Raw genomic sequence first — 23,808 nt, 5'->3', positions numbered from 1 at the left:
TTCAATTTAAGCACCAACACAAAACCATAAGTTAATTGTGTGCAATGTTGTGTTAATTTTAATTTCCCGTACCCCTAACTTTTGGAGCGATTTTGCATCAGAGCATTTCTAACAAACTAGTGAATATCTCCATTACTGCCAGGTTTCAGAACAAACACCCTCGCTAAAAATGTGTCCAAGGTGGTCCACTATCAAAATCAGGTGGGTAATTTTGTGGACATAAAATGGATGCAAACACCCCTTGGCTCCAAGACTACCTGGACTAAAAAGCATACTCTCAAAGCTCCAACAGGACAAATAATCCTTTCAAGGTTGAAAGAAAGGTGGAGGAAAAGATTTCAAAGAAAATCTTGACAGAGGAGTATTGCAATGTAGACTAGACAAAAAGAGAAACAATGACACTTCTACAAGACTCTTATTCACAGACCATAGTACTGTATTACATATGAAGACCTTATAGTAAATCCTGGATACAGCACTGTATATGCATTTGCATGCGAGATTGCAAGTCCTTGAAAAAGGACATGCCTCTCAAGAACTTCCACCTTGACATCTCACGAGTTGCAATTGGTTAAGACATAGCAACAAAAGTGACAGATCTCTTTACAGCAGGAACCTATGCATGCCAAAGATTAGACAGAATGCCAACCTGCCACATAAGCAGAAATATACGAATGAGTGGCATATAACAGTTTTTGTCTGTTTATCAGACACCAAGATACTTTCATACTCTTCCTGATATTTAGGCCAATCATAGCGCTTGTCCCCTACCCTCCTAATAGACGGGGAGCAGTGATTATCAAGTGCCTGATCTAGCACCTTTGACCAGTCATAACCCCAAAATCCTTTTATAATTCTGTAAATGTACAGTGAACCCTCGCTACTTCGCGGTTCGACAATCGCGGATTCACCACTTCGCGGGGTTTTTCCATAACCCATATATATATACATATCGCGGATTTTCCGGAAATTTCGAAAATACCGCAATATCTGAAGACCCCAAATACGATATTTCGTTACCTGTAATTCCATTAATACTGTATTTAGTAATATCTGCTCTTACTGATTGTTCATTGCATTACATATGACATATAATTAAGCACAGAAAGAAATAAAACACGAAAAGAGAATGTGATCATACGATAATTCAGTACTGTATACAGTACGTAGTAAAATTAAATCGAACATGAAACGCAAATCAGATGCAGTCATACCATATTAGAATGGTGTGTACTGTAATGGATATGCTTCTTTTGTATGTATACGTACGTAGTACTGCATCCAATAATATTCTTTGTTGCAAAAATCACATTTCGAATAAGCGTACGAGAGAGAGAGAGAGAGAGAGAGAGAGAGAGAGAGAGAGAGAGAGAGGCGTAAAATAGCGTACGTAAAGCTGTATTATTATTCTTATTGTTATTATTATTATTATTGTTGTTGTTGTTAATAAAATTATTATTGTTATTATTATTATCATTATTATTATTATTATTACTGTACAGTATTATTATCATTATTTATTATTATTACGGTATTGTACTTAATCTACGTACGTTCAGTATGCGCGGGGCATCTTCTATGAGTAGGTAACCAACGCATCATAGTACTGTAAGACGGGTTGTGATTGGTTCAAGCGCTGATAGATGACGAATCAGAACTCAAGTTTTGTAATCTAGCCTCTGATTGGTGTTTTGACCGCTTCTCCAACCCGCAGCATCTCTTTCCGCGGTCACTTTGTCTCCCGCTGTATCGCTGTGTTGACGTTGTTAATTGTGAACTTTAATCTGTGCTGTGCGTGACTGTTTTAAGTTGAACTTTTTGTTGAACTTTCTGTTAAACCCTACTGTACAATGCCTCCCAAGCCTTCTGCTTCTACTAAGGCTGGTAGTGAGCCTAAACAGCACCGAAAGATGATGACGATTGCTGAGAAGGTGACGCTTCTCGATACTATGTTAAAAGACAGTAGAAGTTACGCGGCCGCAGACCTCGAAGACCTGACGAAATCGGGCAGTGAACAGTGAAACACAGGAAGAGATCCAAGAAAATGTCGAAGAAACGGTCTTAACATTAGAACGGCTTGCCAAGCTCTGCAAGCTTGCGAATGAGGTGAAAGAAATGTCGCAAGAGTGGGACGAGGATATGGTTCGTTCTGTACAATTCTGCACCAAGATCGATGAACACATGGCTCCCTACAGGATGCTCTTGCGAAAAAAGAAACAGCGGCAGCAACTTCCGATCACAATGCCCTCAGAAGAAATTGAAGAAGTGTCTCAGGAAGAAGTTGAAGAGGTGTCCCAGGAAAAGACACCTCCGTCTGAAGAGACGTAAAATACTATTATTGGCTGCACAGTAGAAGACATCACCAGCTTCATCATCATCATTTCTACTGTGCAGCAAATTCATCGCCATCATCATTCAAGTTTTTCTTGAACTTCTTTCGTGGTGAGTACAGTAACAATCTTTATTTTTTACTTAAACATTTTAATATTTGTGCCTGTTTTATAGTTTAGTACTGTATGCATTAAGTTAAAGGGAAGGTTTTAAAAGCCTATCATATTTTTTTTGTTTAAAATTTACATTTACGTACGTAAAACAATCTCTCTCTCTCTCTCTCTCTCTCTCTACCTCTACCTCTTTCTCTCTCTCTCTCTCTCTCTCTCTCTCTCTCTCTCTCTCTCTCTCTCTCTCTCTCTCTCGTAAATTGTTTTCCTGCTTTGCTACGTACAGTATGTACTGTATGATTTTATATAGATACGGTAAACAATATTTGTAATAACATATTTTCTAAAAGCTTTTACTGTAAATATCATTATTTATTACTTTCATCATGCGCGTTAAATGCCTTCTTTGTTCTGAGCGTGGTTGTTTACTGAGCGTACTTTATGACGCCGTCGTTTCAGGCGGCATCATAAAGAAAAACATTTCATTTGGAAGTCCTAAGGAAAATTAAGTAAAACATTGGTAATAACAAAATCAACATACTGTATACATCAATATAATCGATGCAAAAACTAACCTATACATATATGTGTACAGTACACTAAAGGAGTTTGTTTCTTCATTATGATCAGAGATAAACGTAAACAAAACATTGGTTGCCATTTTTTATCGTGCTTTTTAGGTGTTTAGGAAACGCATGATATAAAATCGCCTTTAATATTTGTGCCTGTTTTAGTTTAGGGTACTGTAGTACATGCATTAAGTGTTCTGTACATTAAAGGGTAGTTTGTTAACAGTACTACGTACAAGGGAAGGTTTTAAAAGTCCGAATATACATGTTAAATAAATAGGTAAATATGATGTCACTACTTCGCGGATTTTCACCTATCGCGCCCGCGTGTGGAACCTATCTACCGCGATAAACGAGGGTTCACTGTAATGTCTTTATTTCCTTTACATCTGTATACTTTTATGTCCTGTTTGCAGTGCTTTAACATGGTAATTAGAAGGATGGCTCGGAGCACTGTGTGACCCATACCATCAGTGGATACTCGGTGGCTTTTGCCAGAACCTCAATAATTCTTCAAAGGCAGTTTCGAGCTTTCGCCAGTAGCTAAACCTTACTAAAGGATGAGTGTTTGTAATAGCATAGGAACAGGTAATTTCTGGGTCGACCTGTGGCGGCCGGTGAAACCGGGCGCCACAGGTCTCTCCCCAGAAATAGATTTTTCCTTCGTCAAAATCCCTTTTCATGCTCCGTGTTTTGTGTTTGTCGATATACATTCATATTAATGATGTGCCCTGGTAAGTTAGTCGTAACTAGCTGGTAATTTTTCTGCCTTGGAAGCGTTACTTAATAATTGTAACATGTAATTTTAATGTAAATGTGTATTTTTCTACCATTCTGGAGACATCATAGCACAACATTTCAGCTCTGAGTGAAAGCTTCCTCTATTGATTGAGAAATTATATGATTTTTTTTTTTTTTATGAAACTAAGACAAAAAATATGGCAATTGGAAATCAACTGTGTTTTGTACTTATATTTTGAAAGTAAAATATCAGCAAATTTCTTCACTGATAACGAGCACTAAAGCACTGCTTACTTGACAAGAAAGGTGGAGTTTGAAATGAGGAATTAGGTGGAAGAGGAGAATGACATGGTTGATCGTGAAGATAAAACTGTAACTACTGTAGTTGTTACAGCAAGGTTTATTTTTTATTGCCAGAGAAGGTATAGCATGGTTCAAGTATTCCTCTTGGGCTATACATCATTGGTGCAACTTTACAATGTTGAAGTGCAATTTTTAAAAATATTTACACGAGCATGAATTTTTTTGTTTTAAAAATAACATAGGGTTTTTTTTTTTTGTATCACCATTATCTTTACAGTATATCATTTTTATAAAGTGCCCACTAATTTAAGAGCAAACTATTACCAGCTCTAATTAAACTACCGATATATGTGCTCACAGTGCTTTCCTTCACAGATAATTATGTCGTCTTACCTTTAGGTTCTTTAACAACTTCCAGGACGGACCAACACCCACAAAGCTCACACTGTACCAAATCTAATTTTGCTCTATTTCTTCTCATGATCACTTTTGATGCGATAAGTAATTATAGCACCAGTTCCAAGGCAATACAAGGACTGTACGTATAAAATAAGAAAAATTAAAACCAACGGTTCAAAATATAATTTCTGTGCTATATATATCCTGCACTTATATACAGCAGAAAAACACACTAAACACTCGTGGGGGGTTAGATTGTGTGTTAATATTTTGTCACTAAAACACTTGTGGGGGTTAGGTTGTGTTGTTAATATCTTGTCTATACAATACCACAACCAAACAAATACAATTTAATTGTTTGCACCGCTCATTTATAGTCTGGGTACTTTCCTGTTATTGCCCCACCACTAATTTCCGATATAACCCCAATACTACTTTTTAGGTTAGGTTAAGTTTTAATTATTTAATCTGTAGGTGGATAAACTTCAAAGCTAACATAACCTAAAAAAAATAGCATTGGGGTTATATAGGAAATTAGTGGTGGGGCAAGTACCAGAGTCTGTACTGTGCTAAAATGAAAAGCATATCATAATAAAAAAGTATTGATTAATCTGATGACAAACAAAAATTTCCCTTATAAAATAATGTACACTATAAGGTTGAAATGTTAGTTGTTACTGCACTTTCAAAGACACTCGCACGATACTGCGTATAAATGTTGCTGCTACAGAGCTGCTCGAGTGGAAGTTAGGGTCTCCGCAAGGGTGGGATGAGAGGTTAGATAAAACAAGTGTACAAATCATGTGAAAAATATGCTGCATGGGTACTGCGCTACAGTTTTCTTCACACCTAACAATAACCTCATTATTACTTGTCCACGAAAAATATGCATAGAGGGAAATTTTTGCTACGACCAATATAATGCTGGTAAAATTATTCGAAGTTTTCATGCTGGTATACTGATTACTCAAACTGTATTCAGTAAATATACTCAAATAAGTAATTCTGGGAAAATCATCTATTTGCCGGTACAAATTTTCCGAGATGTATACAGTAGACTGAATTCAGACTAATCTATAACAGTACAGTATCACAAAACTTTGTCATACCATGAACAGTGAGGCCAAGGATAACTGCAGTTGAGGTGTGAAGTCCAGTGACATGGTAGGTGATTGTGGAGGCCAGGCCGAGTGTAGCAGGACTGAGATCAACAGTTTTTCTTGTAGGTTGTTTTAACATAGTCAACAACTGCAGTAGTTGCTCACATACCTCTTCAGCTTCTTCGAGATGGTCAATGCGAGGTGGCCATGGGACAGTAGATGTGTGTTTGATCATCTTTGACAGGCGTGGTGCTAGGTTTTGAATGAGCTTCTCATCAGTGAGGCCAAGGGACAACATAGCAGCCTCAATATAGTCACCCCCTCCCGCAGTGTCATACACACATGGACTCTTTGTTCTTTGCATTTCCTTCTTGGAAACCAATTTTGTCCTGATACTCATTTAGGAGCAGACTTTTCATGTAGGACGACTTAACTTCGCCCGCTGGATAACCTTTGTCACTGACAACACGTTTGTAGTCTGCTAAAAGAGACTGCAATGAACGGATCTCACGCTTAGCAAAGATGACGGTATCCACGTGTCTAAAGAACAAATTATTCGCCTCTGACACAAGACACATTCTGAAGATGCATTCCTTCGCTTTGTTCAAACTTCAGGTGGCTTACATACTTTCTCCAGCAGTTATGGTGATACATAATCTCTGTTGCAAAATGGTCTGACAGCGCTGATGTGGACCTGACAAATCGTGAGACGAACCTGCAACTCTTCATCTTCTGTTAAAACTGGGTGGCGTTTGAAGGAGAGCCATGCCGAGTGTGTTTTGATTCTGAACATCTTGCCCTTTGCTCTATTTGGATGCTTCGTGTCCTCACCCTTCAGACACCAAACACATTTTGTTTTCTCGACGAGTGATCCAACCACAGAAGAACGCAGGCACTTAGCAGGCAATAGTCCCTCTGTCTCATCATCAAACACAGCTGGCATTTTAGAGCTTGATGTTTGACTTGTACTTGGAACAATGTCTCTTTTGTTCCCTTTGCGTCGTCGAGACTTTTCAACCTTGTCTAAAGATGAGATTGATATGTAGCATCCTTGGTGCATGTAATAATTTGCAGGCCCATCTTGTTATGAAGTGGTGCTGTAAATATCACCAGACCTATCAAGTCCTGACCATCTTTTAGACTATGACTCTAGAGACTTCCACTTTCCTTGGCTGATTGTATCTGAGGACTTCCAAGTCTTCTCACATTTCAGTACACATTCATACGACATCTTTCCAAGAAGCAGATCTCTGAACAGATCTCTAAATGAGTATCAGGACAAAATTGGTTTCCAAGAACGAAATGCAAACAACAAGAGTTCATGGGTGTATGACACTGTGAGAGGGGGTGACTATACTGAGGCTGCTATGTTGTCCCTTGGCCTCACTGATGAGCCGCTCATTCAAAACCTAGCACCATGCCTGTCAAAGAAGATCAAAGACACATCTACTGTCCCATGGCCACCTGGCACTGACCATCACGAAGCTGAAGAGGTATGTGAGCAACTACTGCAGTTGTTGACTTTGTTAAATCAACCTACAAGAAAAACTGTTGATCTCAGTCCTGCTACAGTCAGCCTGGCCTCCATAATCATCTACCACATCACTGGACAGTGCACCTCAACTTCAGTTAACCTTGCCCTCACTGTTCATGGTAAGACAAGGAGTAAAATCTGGTGGACACACTTCACAAGAGTGGTGTCTGCATCAGCTACTCAGATGCACTTCTCCTCTATGACCACTGGGCAGTCCCATGATTGAGAAACTGAAGATAAAAGAGATTGAAGATGGCAAATGACAACGCATTTTCGTCAATTTTAATATTCAGAGCAGAGACAAACACATTGGGGTTGAATATAAAAAAACCGACACCAAGGTGGAAATATAAACTGTGTATTCTGTGATGTAGAAGAAAATGCTAACCACTTCTTGTTATATTGTCCACAGTTTAGTGATATATGAATAAAAGCAACTGAGCTCCAACCACCATACAAAGATGATAGTGCACAAAGTTGGAAAATGTTATTTTCCTTAGTAAAATAAATTTTTGAATATACTTACCCGGTGATCATGTAGCTGCAACTCTGTTGCCCGACAGAAAAAACCTACGGTCGGGATACGCCAGCGATCGCTATACAGGTGGGGGTGTACAACAACAGCGCCATCTGTCGAGTAGGTACTCAGGTACTTCTTGTCAACAAGAACCAATTTTCTCCTCGGTCCACTGGGTCTCTATGGGGAGGAAGGGAGGGTCCTTAAATTCATGATCACCGGGTAAGTATATTCAAAAATTTATTTTACTAAGGAAAATAACATTTTTCAATATTAATCTTACCCGGTGATCATGTAGCTGATTCACACCCAGGGGGGTGGGTGGAGACCAGCATACATGTTAACATTAGAAGCCAAGTATCCCGTATTTCATTTTAGCAGTTATTCAAAATAACAAACATAAAATAAATAAGTACCTGGTAAGGAAGTCGACTTGAACCATTACTCTGCCTTTTTAAGTACGTCTTCCTTACTGAGCCTCGCGATCCTCTTAGGATGCTGAGCGACTCCTAGGTGCTGAAGTATGAAGGGCTGCAACCCATACTAAAGGACCTCATCACAACCTCTAATCTAGGCGCTTCTCAAGAAAGAATTTGACCACCCGCCAAATCAACCAGGATGCGAAAGGCTTCTTAGCCTTCCGTACAACCCAAAAACAACAATAAAAAGCATTTCAAGAGAAAGATTAAAAAAGGTTATGGGATTATGGGAATGTAGTGGTTGAGCCCTCACCTACTACTGCACTCGCTGCTACGAATGGTCCCAGGGTGTAGCAGTTCTCGTAGAGAGACTGGACATCTTTAAGGTAAAATGATGCGAACACTGACTTGCTTCTCCAATAGGTTGCATCCATTACACTCTGCAGAGAACGGTTCTGTTTGAAGGCCACTGAAGTAGCGACAGCTCTAACTTCATGTGTCCTTACCTTCAGCAAAGCATGGTCTTCCTCATTCAGATGAGAATGGGCTTCTCTAATCAAAAGTCTGATGTAATAAGAAACTGCGTTCTTCGACATCGGTAAAGAAGGTTTCTTAATAGAACACCATAAAGCTTCTGATTGTCCTCGTAATGGCTTTGTACGTCTTAAATAGTACTTAAGAGCTCTTACTGGGCATAGTACTCTCTCTTGTTTGTTTCCAACCAAACTGGACAGGCTTGGAATCTCGAACGATTTGGGCCAAGGACGAGAAGGGAGCTCGTTTTTAGCTAAAAAACCAAGCTGTAAGGAACATGTAGCCGTTTCAGATGTAAAACCTATGTTCCTGCTGAAGGCGTGTATCTCACTGACTCTTTTAGCTGTTGCTAAGCAAACGAGGAAAAGTGTCTTCAAAGTGAGATCTTTAAAAGAGGCTGATTGAAGCGGTTCGAACCTTGCTGACATCAGGAACCTTAAAACCACGTCTAAGTTCCAACCTGGTGTGGCTAACCGACGCTCCTTTGAGGTCTCAAAAGACTTAAGGAGGTCCTGTAGATCTTTGTTGGTGGAAAGATCTAAGCCTCTGTGGCGGAAGACTGCTGCCAACATGCTTCTGTAACCTTTGATCGTAGGAGCTGATAGGGATCTTACATTCCTTAGGTGTAAAAGGAAGTCAGCTATCTGCGTTACAGAGGTACTGGTTGAGGAAACTGAATTCGCCTTGCACCAGCTTCGGAAGACTTCCCATTTTGACTGGTAGACCTTGAGAGTGGATGTCCTCCTTGCTCTGGCAATCGCTCTGGCTGCCTCCTTCGAAAAGCCTCTAGCTCTTGAGTGTCTTTCGATAGTCTGAAGGCAGTCAGACGAAGAGCGTGGAGGCTTGGGTGTACCTTCTTTACGTGCGGCTGACGCAGAAGGTCCACTCTTAGAGGAAGAGTCCTGGGAACGTCTACTAGCCATTGCAGTACCTCGGTGAACCATTCTCTCGCGGGCCAGAGGGGAGCAACCAACGTCAACCATGTCCCTTCGTGAGAGGCGAACTTCTGCAGTACCTTGTTGACAATCTTGAACGGGGGGAACGCATACAGGTCTAGATGGGACCAATCCAGAAGAAAGGCATCTACGTGAACTGCTGCTGGGTCCGGAATCGGTGAGCAATAATTTGGGAGCCTCTTGGTCATCGAGGTAGCGAACAGATCTATGGTGGGCTGACCCCACAGGGCCCATAGTCTGCTGCAAACATTCTTGTGAAGGGTCCACTCTGTAGGGATGACCTGACCCTTCCGGCTGAGGCGGTCTGCCATGACATTCATGTCGCCTTGAATGAACCTCGTTACAAGAGATATCTTTCGATCTCTTGACCAGGTGAGGAGGTCCCTTGCGATCTCGAACAACTTCCTCGAATGAGTTCCTCCTTGCTTGGAGATGTACGCCAAGGCTGTAGTATTGTCGGAGTTCACCTCCACCACCTTGTCTAGAAGGAGGGACTTGAAGCTTCTCAAGGCCAGATGAACTGCCAGTAGCTCCTTGCAGTTGATGTGAAGTGCTCTTTGATCCGGATTCCACGTGCCCGAGCATTCCCGACCGTCCAGTGTCGCATCCCAGCCCGTGTCCGATGCGTCCGAGAAGAGAAGGTGGTCGGGGGTCTGAACAGCCAGTGGTAGACCTTCCTTGAGAAGAATGCTGTTCTTCCACCAAGTCAGTGCAGACTTCATCTCTTCGGATATAGGAACTGAGACCGCTTTTAGCGTCATGTCCTTTCTCCAGTGAGCAGCTAGGTGATACTGAAGGGGTCGGAGGTGGAGTCTCCCTAACGCGATGAACTGTTCCAGCGATGAAAGCGTCCCTATTAGACTCATCCACTGTCTGACTGAACATCGGTTCCTTTTCAGCATGCTCTGGATGCATTCTTGGGCTTGACTGATTCTGGGGGCCGACGGAAAAGCCCGAAAAGCTCGACTCTGAATCTCCATACCTAGATATACTATAGTTTGGGATGGGACGAGTTGGGACTTTTCTATATTGACCAGGAGACCTAATTCCTTGGTCAGATCCATAGTCCATTTGAGATTCTCCAGACAGCGACGACTTGACGGAGCTCTTAAAAGCCAGTCGTCCAAATAGAGGGAGGCTCTGATGTCTGCCAAATGCAGGAATTTGGCAATATTCCTCATCAGTTTGGTAAACACTAGAGGTGCCGTGCTTAGGCCAAAGCACAGGGCTTGGAACTGGTAAACGACCTTTCCAAAGACGAACCTTAGAAAAGGTTGGGAGTCTGGATGGACGGGGACGTGAAAGTACGCGTCCTTTAGGTCCAACGAGACCATCCAGTCTTCCTTCCTGACCGATGCTAGCACCGACTTCGTCGTCTCCATGGTGAACGTCTGCTTGGTGACAAAGACATTTAGAGCACTGACGTCCAGCACCGGTCTCCACCCTCCTGTCTTCTTCGCTACTAAGAAGAGACGGTTGTAGAAGCCCGGGGATTGATGGTCCCGGACTATGACTACCGCTCCCTTTTGTAGCAAGAGAGACACCTCTTGCTGTAAAGCTAACCTCTTGTCCTCCTCTCTGTACCTGGGAGAGAGGTCGATGGGAGTAGTTGCTAGAGGGGGCTTGCGCAAGAATGGAATCCTGTACCCCTCTCTGAGCAACTTCACAGACTGTGCGTCTGCACCCCTGTTCTCCCAGGCCTGCCAGTAGTTCTTGAGCCTGGCTCCCACTGCTGTCTGGAGAGGTTGGCAGTCAGACTCTGCCTTTTGAGGACTTGGAACCCTTCTTCTTTTTGCCACGTTGACTATCGGCACGGGTACCTCCTCTGCTGGAGGTTCTGCCACGAAAGGGCGGAATGAACCTAGACGCTGGTGTGTCCATCCTAGGTCTAGGCACGGAAGGTAAAGCTGTGACTTTACGAGCAGATGACGCCACCAGGTCATGGGTATCCTTCTGGATCAACGAGGCGGCAATCCCCTTGATCAGCTCTTCAGGAAAGAGACACTTGGAAAGCGGAGCAAACATCAACTCTGACTTCTGACATGGTGTGATCCCCGCCGACAAGAAGGAGCAAAGGTGATCTCGCTTCTTAAGAACTCCAGACACGTACGAAGCCGCAAGCTCGCCAGACCCATCCCGAATGGCTTTGTCCATGCATGACATGATGAGCATGGCAGAGTCCTTATCCGAAGGGGAGGTCTTTCTGCTTAACGCTCCCAAACACCAGTCCAGGAAGTTGAAGATCTCAAAAGCACGAAAAACTCCCTTCAAAAGATGGTCCATGTCCGAAAAGGTCCAGCAAATCTTGGAGCGTCTCATAGCCAGTCTGCGGGGAGAGTCTACCAGACTTGAGAAGTCGCCCTGGGCAGAGGCAGGAACTCCCAAGCCGAGATCTTCTCCCGTGGCATACCAGACGCTAGATTTGGAAGCAAGCTTGGTCGGTGGAAAGATGAAGGACGTCTTCCCAAGTTGCTTCTTGGACTGCAACCACTCTCCCAGTACCCTTAAAGCTCTCTTGGATGAGCGCGCGAGTACGAGCTTCGTAAAGGCAAGAGCTGCTGACTGCATGCCTAAAGCGAACTCAGAGGGAGGTGAGCGCGGGGTTGCAGACACAAACTGGTCCGGATACAACTCCTTAAACAGGGCAAGGACTTTCCTAAAGTCTAAGGAGGGAGGCGTAGTCTTGGGTTCTTCTATGTCGGAGTGTTGATCGTCCAAATGCGCAGCTTCGTCGTCATCAGAGACTCCTTCATCCGAATGCTGAGGAGGAAGCGGCAAAGGAGGAGAAGAAAGCTGAAAGGCTGAATCCGGCAGCACGGGTGCATGCGTAGCTGCACTGGATCCAACATCATGCCGCTGCTGGTCAGTCTGAGAGCTGGCAACAACAAAAGCGGAGTGATGGTGCGTGGTGGGGACTGCCGTGGGTTGCGGAGACTGCCGCATTGCGTCAAAACACGGCAGCTTGACAGCACCTTCCCACTGCTGATGCGGTAGCTCACGCATGTCAACGGAGGGTGCCGCACGTCGGCTAACGTCAACATGCGTCTGGCAGGGTCGACTGCGCATCGGTGGTGGAGCTCTCACAGCCGGAGTGTGGGAGCAGGCAGCCGCAGTGTCTGCTGAGCGCACAACCGTGGCAGGTTGTAGGTTAACAGGTGCAGTGTCAACCTTCTCAGCACGATACTCCTGCATGAAGGAAGCTAGCTGAGTCTGCATAGACTGCAGCATAGACCACTTAGGGTCTACAGCGGTTGGTGCGGCAACAGACGGAGTGATTGCCTGCTGCGGAACCACTCTACCTCTCTTGGGAGGTGTGCAGTCTTCGGAAGACTGCGGCGAGTCCGAACTGACCCAGTGGCTACACCTGGGCCGTTGGACTCGCTCGGAAGGGACCTTGCGCTTGAGAGGTCGTGAGACCTTGGTCCAGCGTTTCTGACGAGAAACTTCTTCCACAGACGAGGAATGAATGGGCTCACTCGTCTGTTTGTGGATGGGACGATCTCTGCAAGATACGTCCGCAACCACTGAGGGTACATCTGTACGCTGATCAAGGCCTGTCGAACCCTTTGGTCCTTCGACATTGCTTCTCCCCTGGGCTTGGGAGCTTGCAAGAGGTCCCGGACTGGGAGGACGACTGGCACGAACAGATGCACCCTCATGCGTAACACTGACACTGACACTTTTCACCGCACTTGCACTCACTACACTTCCCACTGCACTTTTCTCCTTCAACTCTTTGACATCGGCCAAGAGTTGATTGTGGTCATTAGCTAATGACTCCACTCTGTCACCAAGAGCCTGAATGGCACGCATCATGTCCGCCATCGAGGGTTGCTGAGAGCTAGTAGAAGGGTCGGGAGTCACCACTACAGGGGAAGGAATAGGTTGAGGGGCATGGGGAGAGGAAAAATCAAAAGAGCGAGACGAACTCCTCCTGATCCTATCCTTCTCTAGCCTACGTGCATTCTTAAGGAATTCATTAAAATCGAATTCCGAAAGCCCAGCGCATTCCTCACATCGATCTTCCAATTGACAGGATTTACCCCTACAATTGGAACAAACGGTGTGAGGATCTATAGAGGCCTTCGGAAGACGCCTAGAACAGTCCCTAGCGCTACACTGCCTGTACTTGGGGACTTGAGTATGGTCAGACATCTTGAATTAGTCAAAGGGGGGAATCCAAAATCTATCCAAGTCGTCAACAAATAATCCAAATCTAATCAAAAAAGCTTGATAAGGTAATGATAATAACTCCTGTACAGTGAAAGCTAATATCTAGAGAGAATACATCACCAAATAGCGTGAAAATCAACTCCAGAATCAACAGCGTATCAAGTAGGTCTTGCCGGTGGCACGACAGAGGAAAAATTGGTTCTTGTTGACAAGAAGTACCTGAGTACCTACTCGACAGATGGCGCTGTTGTTGTACACCCCCACCTGTATAGCGATCGCTGGCGTATCCCGACCGTAGGTTTTTTCTGTCGGGCAACAGAGTTGCAGCTACATGATCACCGGGTAAGATTAATATTGAAAAATGCCTTTTTTGAGAAGAAAATATTGAAAATAAGAAAAGTACTACAACAAATATGGGTGAAGAGAAAAAATAAGGAACGCAAACTAAAAGACACAAGAGGCGCAATGCAAAGGCGAAGCCTCAACGTGAACCTAAACCTAACCTAAACATTACAAATTTCCAGCTATGGTACTTATCTACAGTCATGAAAAAAGGAGGGGTGGTTAAACCTGGTTATAAGGATACAGCATCATTATTATTATTATCATTACTAAGCTACAACCCTAGTTGGAAAAGAAAGATGCTATAGGCCTAAGGGCTTCTACAGGGAAAAATATCCCAGTGAGGAAAGGAAATAAGCAAATAAATAAATGTGAAAAATTATGAACATTTCAAATAAAATATTTCAAAAACAGTAATAACACCAAACCAGATATTTCATATATATACTATAAAAGGACTTATGTCTGCCTGTTTGACATAAAAACGTTTGCTGCAAGTTTGAACTTTCTAAGATCCATCGATTTCACAACCCGATAAGGAAGATCATTCCACAACTTGTCACAGCTGCAATAAAACTCTCAGAATACTGTGTAGTATCGAGCATCAAGATGGCAAAAGCCTGACCATTAGGCCAGGTTAGGAGGGGAACCTTAGGTTTGGACATATTCCTACGACCACATTTTCACGAAAGCCAATGCATTATAGGTAAGGTTAAGGTCAAGACATATATCTCCTATTTCATAAAACTCCAGCAAGAGCTATCAGAAGTAAACACAAGGCCAGAAAAGGTGGCTTAGACATGTCAAATAATTTTGTTTTGCTTTGCATAAATGGGTGTATATTCTCTCGATAGCATCAGTGTGAAGATGTAAACAATACAAATGAAAATTTTTTACGCCAAACAGGATATCGTTACAGTACGGCATAGGGAGTGAACGAGTGCTGACCACTTAGGTATGTTTTGTTCGAAAATTAAAGGGGAGCTACTGAATAGTAACTTTCATATCAGTCAACCAAAACACGCGCGAAACTGGCGTTCTCCAAGTAAATTGTTGATACTGTACCTTGAAATGTAAGTGCCATTGTGCATGCATTACTGCCATACTCTTTTTAGGAAATTCTTTAATTTTTTATGTGAAGAAATTATTACCAAAAATTTTGAACCGATCAAAACTTAAAAAATGTTCGTGCTGAAGTCATCAAATTTTGTCATGTCTGTCATTTTGTACAACAATTTTCTCAGTAGGCTAATGGCTGCCGTTACAAGACGTCTCCTCGGAGGAGCACACCTATTTTGCTATCCTACTGTAAGCAGATTCATTTCTGTAACATATTAGATCAATCTTTCGATAACCGCTCATAAATCTTTAACACACTCAATTGGTTATAAATCTCTAACACACTTAATTCATTATACATGTATAGCTGTTGTTGCTTATCTGAAAGTAAGTATAAGTTGGCCAAGGCACCATCCATCAGTTTAGAGATACTGGGGTGAATGTAGTTCGTTGGGACAGGTGTTTACTTTATTTGTCAAATCGATTTAATTAATACGGAAGTTTTTTACTAAATTCGATATGAAGATAGTTTTACGATTTACTTAATATTAGTGTTATCGTCCCGGGAGTGAAGCCAGTTACAAAGCAAATACAGGGTTACGACTTGGTATTAGGGTAAGCTAAGAATACAGCAGTCTAAGGGGAGCGTAGCCCACTGGTGGGCAAGCATACAGATCCTAAGTTAGGTTAGGTGGGGAACCTTAAGTTCTTAAGTTTGTTTCCCTTATAAAATGGTTTTTCAAGCATAACTTTTGAAATTTTACACCCATTTTGTCCAAATGAACTATAAAGGCTCCATACTTTCAGATACTACTGCTAGAGTTATGAAGTCCTTTGACTGGCCAGATAGTACTACATTGGATCCCTCTCTCTGATTACGGTTAATTTTCCCTTTGCCTACACTTAAACCAAATAGCCTGGCTCCATACTTTGAACAGTTCTGGTTTAAATAACTAGGGAATTTTTTTTTAGCCTGGCTCCATACTTTGAACAGTTCTGGTTTAAATAACTAGGGAATTTTTTTTTGTCAAATTCACGGTTTTAAACTTTGAAAAGCTATGACTAAGAAAATATATATTAAAAGGGGAACAAAAAACATGAAAACCACCCAACCTATAGTTAAAGAAGAAAAGGTTTGTTTTACCATTATATACCGTTCTCTGAGCATGTTTTCCTCACCCAAAAACCTGTTTCAACTTGCAGTCACCCCTTATCAGCGTATATAGATATATATGTATTTCATTATTTGGTAATTGTGTAGGAGACCTCCGCGCTCGATTTAAAAGTTTCTAAAAGTAGAAAACGAAAGAAAACAGTAAATTAGAGCTACAGTTACCTTGAAACTGTGAGATAATCCTCCTACAACCACCTAACTCTTACACAGAAAATGTAAGCATAAACCTACTACTACAATTATGGGGGACCCCAGTGGGAAGCGGGGTTTTTGGGTGGGGGGAGGAGGAGAAAAGTGATTTTTAGGGGCACTACCGAACCTAATACAACTACCTACCCTACCCTGGGGGCCATGTACCCCTACCTAGGCCTACCGGGGGGCTCCGCCCCCCCTGCGACCCCCCCTTAAGGCCACAGTAATTTTCAGGGCACCACCGAACCTAAGACACCCACCTAACCTAGCCTATGGGGCCCTGTACCCCTACCTAGGCCTACCGGGGGGGGGGGGGGTGTTCGCCCCCCCCCCCCCTGCGACCCCCCCTTAAGGCCACAGTAATTTTCAAAACCATGTACCTTTGAAACAAGACACGAAAAAATTGCACCTCCTCTTCCTTTTCCCACGAGTAACCACACTACGATCACACCGGAATGCTAATTTGTTGTAATCTATACGGCACACATTTTCACAATTAGGGCACTTTTTCTCTGCCAAAATCAAACCATGACGTTGAGCAAATGCAATTAGCAAATCAACTTTCCCTGAATAATGTACACAAAAATCCCCATAAGAAATGAAGCAATTGTCACAAGTGACACAGTCGGAACGGGATGAAGGTCCTGCTAATTGCTCCATACTTCACGGCAAAATGAGCTTTTCAGTTTGAAGGGAGATCCGAGACGTGCAAAAATATTCCTCCGCGGAACTTCACGTAAACTGTGGTAACTGGTGGAAAAATAGCAGGGATAAGTGAAGTAATAAGTGTCAGCATTGGCTAGATTTGTAAAAACCGCCATGATTGGTTTTCAAACAGTGTGACGTCAAGAAAACACCTGTTATTGGTTAGAATAGCATTGAGAACTAGTCTGCCATACGCAGTAAGGCGGTGAAACAGCTCATTTTAGCCAAGACATCACACAGTAAACAAAAACAAACACTTAGAAAAAATCCAAGTGAAACATAACTATACACACGAATATCTTCGTTAAATAGAAGCTGCTCATATATTGACTATTATATAAGCGTTCTATATGATATAATAGTGAATTGTAGGTGTTTAAATTCTTCAAGATCTTCCGCGGAGCTCTCCTACACATTTACCCATTATTTATTTGCAGAAAAAATAAGTGTCATTCTCGAAGGAAACAGGCATTTTTCTATATTAAGTCCGAAATTGGCCCTTTTCACAGGAAAAATCACGGAATGAAATAATGTTAAATACACTAGTTTTGTAAATGCTTGTCCCAACAATCTACATACTAGGACCACTTTGGTCATGGATGTTGGAAACGTGCGAGAAAAATGGCAAACTAACCCAAAATTCCCCTCCTAACCTGGCCTACAAGCCATGTCCTTACCTTCCTCGTGACCTAACCGGCGGGGGGGGGGGGGGGGGGGGGGGGGGGGGGGGGGGGGGGGGGGGGGGGGGGGGGGGGGGGGGGCGGGGGGCGGCGGCTAACGCCCCTTGCGACCCCCCAACCATTGACAATAACATACAAACCCCACAAACCGAAACTAGTAGTTCCCAGGTCACTATCCCTACCAGGGGGCAAGCCCCCGGACCCCCTTCGTAAGTCTCTCTCCTACACAAAAAAAGGTATGGGCAGCAACCAAATTATATCGGTAATAGTATAGAACACCACGCTCCCCATTTACTCCAATATAATGTAATCCTGCAGTTCTCACCTTCTTGCACAGTAATTAGGGGGTTACTTAAATTCTGGGAAAGCAATAATTAGCAAGATATGTTGAAGAGGGGGAAAGGGGTTATAAAAAGAAAATAGCTCGGTTTCCTCACTAAACAACTTGGAACTGACATGTCAACATCGTCAACCAAACAGAATTCGTGATGCCAGCGTACATAAACAGAAGTTCATGATGCCAGCGTACATTTGATTTACTGTATATTCAAAATATACTTACTTAAAAATGGATTAATTACTCAAAAGTGTCCTTAAAATATATAATTTACACAGTGACACTTTTGAGTAATCACAATTCTTGATTAAGTATATTTTGAATATACAGTATATCAGATGTACGCTGGCATCACGAACTTCTGTTTATGTACGCTGGCATCACGATCTGTTTGGTTGACTATGTTGACGTCAGTTCCATGTCGTTTAGTGAGGAAACCAAGCTATTTTCTTTTTATAACCCGTTCTCCCCTCTTCAACATATCTTGCTAATTATTGCTTTCCCAGAATTTAAATAACCATCTAATTACTGTGCAAGAAGGTGAGAACTGCTGGATTACATTATATTGGAGTAAGTGGAGAGCGTGGTGTTCTATACTATTACCATTATATCTTAACCACATTGTCATAATAAAAAAGTTACTCAGGCTTACCTTAATATTCGATGTCGCTAAAACCAAAATCCTCGGGTTCTTGCGCCTTCACCAATTTTACACTTCTCACATGGACCCCTAAAATCACCTAAGAGCCCTTCTCGAAATAAATAATGAAAAAATTCGGGGGCAACTCGAGGAAAGTCCGGTAGGTGTAAATACCTTATTGTCTTCAACGAATCAATTTGATCAATATGATTGATAAACTCAACAACATCGCTCAAAGAGTAACTATACGCGACACGTCTATCCATTACGGCGGTTAGAGTTGGAAAGGGCCGAGTCCAGGTCAATCTCGGGTCATGTGGGAGGGGGGATTAAAAATTTGAAATCACGCGGCCAACGAACGGGTTAGTTCGGTTGGTTTGTTTGACACTGGCTTTATCTACCGAAATATCTTAAGTAGATGTTGGCTAACCTAACCTTTGGTTGTATATATAACAAATTAGTATTCGCCATAATTTCAGGACGTGTCCCAACGAAATAATCTTAAGAGGTTAAAAATGACAATTGTTGGAATTAGCGAAAACATAAGTCCGAACACTGATAACTGTTCAAGCTAGCGCCACCAGCTGATAGGCGATCAGCGCGCCCCCCAACGGATGATATTAGTCAGGCAGGAAACCATGCTTGGAGGAAACTTTACGACCGAGTAACTTGGCCGTGGCTTCAGCGGACGACGCATTCTAACGACCTTTCCCTAACCTAACAATTCATGATAATTATCATAGCAGTATCAAATGTCACTATAAATGACGTGTCCCTAAAAACTACGAAGTTAACAAAAGGGGTAAATATGAAGATTGACGGGAGAGTATTAAATTGTAAAAACGAACGTTTCTTAGACTGGGATGACACGGGCTTTATCTATCGGGAAAGTTGGAAACTAAGCAGGAGCTACCCGTGACTTGCGTTCGGACCGTGCTGAACTTAGAAAATATTGCCGTGGTAAAGGTAAATTATGATATTATTCAAAATGATAGAAGAAAAATCATATTATGGTATGTTGGATCATTGTAAAGAACATCTACCCCATAATGAAAAACGATATGGCTAGTAATAAGAAAGATATCGCCCTGTCCCCAAAAACTACATTCACCCCAAAACTCATTATCATACATACAGGTGGCCACTATCATACATTCACCCCAAACCCAGTAAGATAACCTAACCCGGGAGACTTATCTTTACCAATGGGGGTCGGGGTTGTTACAGTCCATAGAGGCCCACCCCAAAAATCAAAGTTTTAGTTTACGCTAAAAATAAGTCAACCTTGTATAGGCTTCCAAACCGGCTAAATTACCGGCAAAATAATGCTAAGTAATATTTTGTATATCGTAAAATTGGCTTCTTAATATATTTCGGTCCAACAAAAATCTATCGATTTTTGGGGCCATTGCAAAATGTCCGATAAATTAATGTAAAACCGAATACATACATTAAATATAACATGGATAACCGTAAGAAAATTTAGATTGCGCCATTAAAATACCCATTAAAGATATAATTTAAAATCTCAGTTAATTCTTGGTTTACGGAACCAAAAATAAAAAAATTTTGATGTATAATAAATATAATTACTTTGAAATATATAATAAAATATGAATTTGCAAAATTAGAGTCTTGCTAAATACTGAAGGACGTCCAACGACAAGGAGATGATCCTCGATAATAAATTTCCAATTAAAACCTAATAAAACAGTTTTCGACCATTATTTCTTTACAATTACATCAAGAAAACGAACAGAGATTATTATTTATATATTAAAATAACATGACAAAGATGTAATCATAAAAACTGGCAAGTCATGCTGATCCTCAAGGTCGCCTTTTTGGATGTTTCGAAACCGGTATTTTCCTTCCACTTAAATACGCATTGATTTTATATAATAAACATACAATTAACACATTGAAAAACTGATGTATTATCAGGTGTCATATATTATATAAAATTGCCTCTGTCACTTACTTTAGATGTTATTAGCACAAGAATATCTCGAAGACAGACTTGCATAAGGAGCGTCGCAATTGGTAAGAGCCAGTAAAGTCAGCGTTGCCAACTTCCAAGTGTAAAAATCGCCAAAATGCGCTATAAATATATAAAAAAAAAGTTTGACTAATTTTTAACGTGATATTTCAGTTTTTCATATCATCATTCATTAACTTTATCGGTATAGTTAGCAAACTGTCAGTAAAGCAATAACCCTCTTAACATCACAAATCTCCTTTTTTCAAAGGTAATTAATCTAAATCTAAAGTAAATTCGCTTACAGTATGGTTAGCGAACCATTAGTAAAGCAATTATCAATGAACAGAAAACCCTCTCACTGCTCGAAACCGGTTGCCTTGAAGGATGTGTTATACTTAATTCCACGTAATTTATAATTTCTTTGCACATAAGTACTTACTTACTTGGTTACTTGGTTTGGGTTTAAATCCAACCCTCCACTGAAGTCGAGTGAACTACTTCTCGGGCGGGTCCATATTAATCATCTAACGAAACATTTTCATTATAACTTATACAATTCTTTGATTGTAGCATCTTCTAAATCATATGATCTTGTGAAAAGTAATGTCTTTAGTTTCTTCTTAAATTCAATTGCTCCCTTTAGGTCCTTCATTTCAGTTGGCAGTTTATTATAGTGTCTAGGCGCACAGTAGCTAAAAGCCCTTTCACCAAATTTACTATTTGTTCTTGGTTCAGATAGCCTATGTTTGTCACTCATGTGTCTTGTGTTAACATTTGTTCCTAGTTCTAGTTTATCCAGGCATTCTTTTAGATATTTTGGTTCAGTATCTTAAACGTTAGTAAGAGTAGCTTGTATTCAATTCTCGCTTTTACCGGTAGCCAGTGTAACTTAATTAGTGCAGGGGTAATTCTTTCCCTATTGTGTAGTCCTTTTATTAATCTGGCAGCTCTGTTTTGTACTCTCTGAATTTTCTTCAGCTGATAATTTGGTAAGCCATAGAACAGTGAGTTGCAGTAATCAATTCTTGAAAATATGTGGTGATAAATGAGTATGGCCATAGATTTTTCATCTAAGTATTTACTAATAAATGCTATGTTTCTAATATGATAGTTACAATTTCTTACCATGTTATTTATATGTTTGTTCATTGTCAGTCTATCATCCATGATTACTCCAAGATTCCTGACAGATTTCTTTAGGTCAATGATCGATTGACCTATTTCAATTCTTTGGAAGCATTCGATTCTTTTTATATCTTTTTCATTTCCAAAAATAATACATTCACTTTTGTCTTCATTGAGCTTGAGCTTTTTTGTTAACATCCAAGCCTTAATGTCATTCATTATTTCATGTATCTTTCTTTTAGTTTCATCAACTGATTCTATTGGGAAATAGAATTGTGTATCATCAGCGTATATTTTAAACTTAACTCTGTGAGTTTCAAGTATATTTGCCAGTTCAATCGTGTAAATTTCAAACAGGAGAGGACCTAGTACACTGCCTTGAGGCACCCCTTTGGTTAGTTTTCTTGTCTCAGATTCAACATTTGATATTACTACTTTAACTTTGCGCTTTTCAAGATAACTCACAAACCAGTCGTGTGCTCGTTCTACGATGCCCACAGCTTTAAGGTCTTCCATCAGATATGTATGTTCTACAGTATCAAATGCTGCACTTAGATCAAGCATTACAAGAACCATTACTTTGTGCACACCAACATTGTGATAGTGTTTCATACTTTGTACGTATTATCTGTACTTTCATTAGTGTGTTGTGATATATTAAAGATGAATTGCGAATGATATGGACTTCATCGCTTTCCTAATGATAATATGGCCCTTTCCCAGTTACTGGCGGATTGTGGAAAGGAAGAGAAAAAAGATAATAGGAACAATAGAAAAAGTTAATTACAAAATTAACACCACTGAGACAGCAATCACTTTCAATAAAACCTGCTTAAAAGAGGGTCTACTTCAGAAATAAATAAATAAATAAATAAATAAATAAATAAATAAATAAATAATAATAATAATAATAATAATAATAATAATAATAATTTGTTTACCGGATTACTGTTTACTACATCCGCTGGAAGTCTATTCCATGTGTTTGCTATTTTGTATGTAAAGAAATTACCATATTAAGTGGTGTTGAATCTTTTAAATTCCAGTTTGTATCCGTTACCTCTGGATTGATTTGTGCTAAGCGTGAATAGGTTGTTGTAGTCTACAAATGTTATTCCTTTTAGAACTTTGAATGTCGGAGGGAGAGAGAGAGAGAGAGAGAGAGAGAGAGAGAGAGAGAGAGAGAGAGAGAGATTAAGAAATTGCTGTTGAAATTGAATTTAAACTGGAATTTACCAAACAAAACGATATAAAATTCTTAGAAGTCGCTAAATGAGAGAGAGAGAGAGAGAGAGAGAGAGAGAGAGAGAGAGAGAGATTTAATTTTCTTTATTATTTCTAATATAGTTTTATTTCCTTTCCTCACTGGGCTTTTTTTCCCTGTTGGGACCCTTGGGGTTAGGGCATTATTAATTCATTAGTTTTCGTCCTTCTGCATAACTTCATTACAGGAAAAGTTAATTGAAGTGCTGAATAATCATTTGGGTTCGAGAGAGAGAGAGAGAGAGAGAGAGAGAGAGAGAGAGAGAGAGATCACTAATTCCAAGAACTAGCTAAATGGCAGGAAAAGGCAGTAAGTATAGCGACAACATCGCTAAGTTGGCAACTCTGGGGGATCATGATGCCGCTTGACGCAATAACCTTTGGCGCATGCGCTGTAATTTGACATTTTTTAATTATTAAGACTTTATTTATACTTCCTGCGCAGTTATATACCAACTGTATACGATTAACGTTTTTCCAGTACGAATAAAATTATGAAAATCATTTAGATTAGTTAATAAAATTCATGTTATTGCTCCCATAACGTCTTCTTCTTCTCAAAATTATTACAGAAATAGAGGCACACTTTTCTACATAATTTCTCTTCTTGTTTCGTTAAAGTTT

At 41.0% G+C, this 23,808-nt stretch overlaps 1 protein-coding gene across 1 annotated transcript in view; it reads right to left on the bottom strand.

Annotated features, from left to right (window-relative positions):
• Positions 1-20,907, bottom strand: part of LOC137650864 (superoxide dismutase [Mn], mitochondrial-like) — a 45,468-nt gene extending 24,561 nt beyond the window's left edge. The window contains exon 1 of the mRNA XM_068384022.1: positions 20,797-20,907. The gene's annotated coding sequence lies outside the window, so the exon portion shown is untranslated. The remainder of the gene's footprint in view (positions 1-20,796) is intronic.
• Positions 20,908-23,808: the final 2,901 nt, after the last annotated feature.

This window comes from Palaemon carinicauda, chromosome 1, assembly GCF_036898095.1.
Source record: "Palaemon carinicauda isolate YSFRI2023 chromosome 1, ASM3689809v2, whole genome shotgun sequence".
Lineage (NCBI taxonomy): Eukaryota > Metazoa > Arthropoda > Malacostraca > Decapoda > Palaemonidae > Palaemon > Palaemon carinicauda.
Note: the sequence above shows the minus strand (reverse complement) of the source record. Positions and strands in the feature narration are given on the sequence as shown.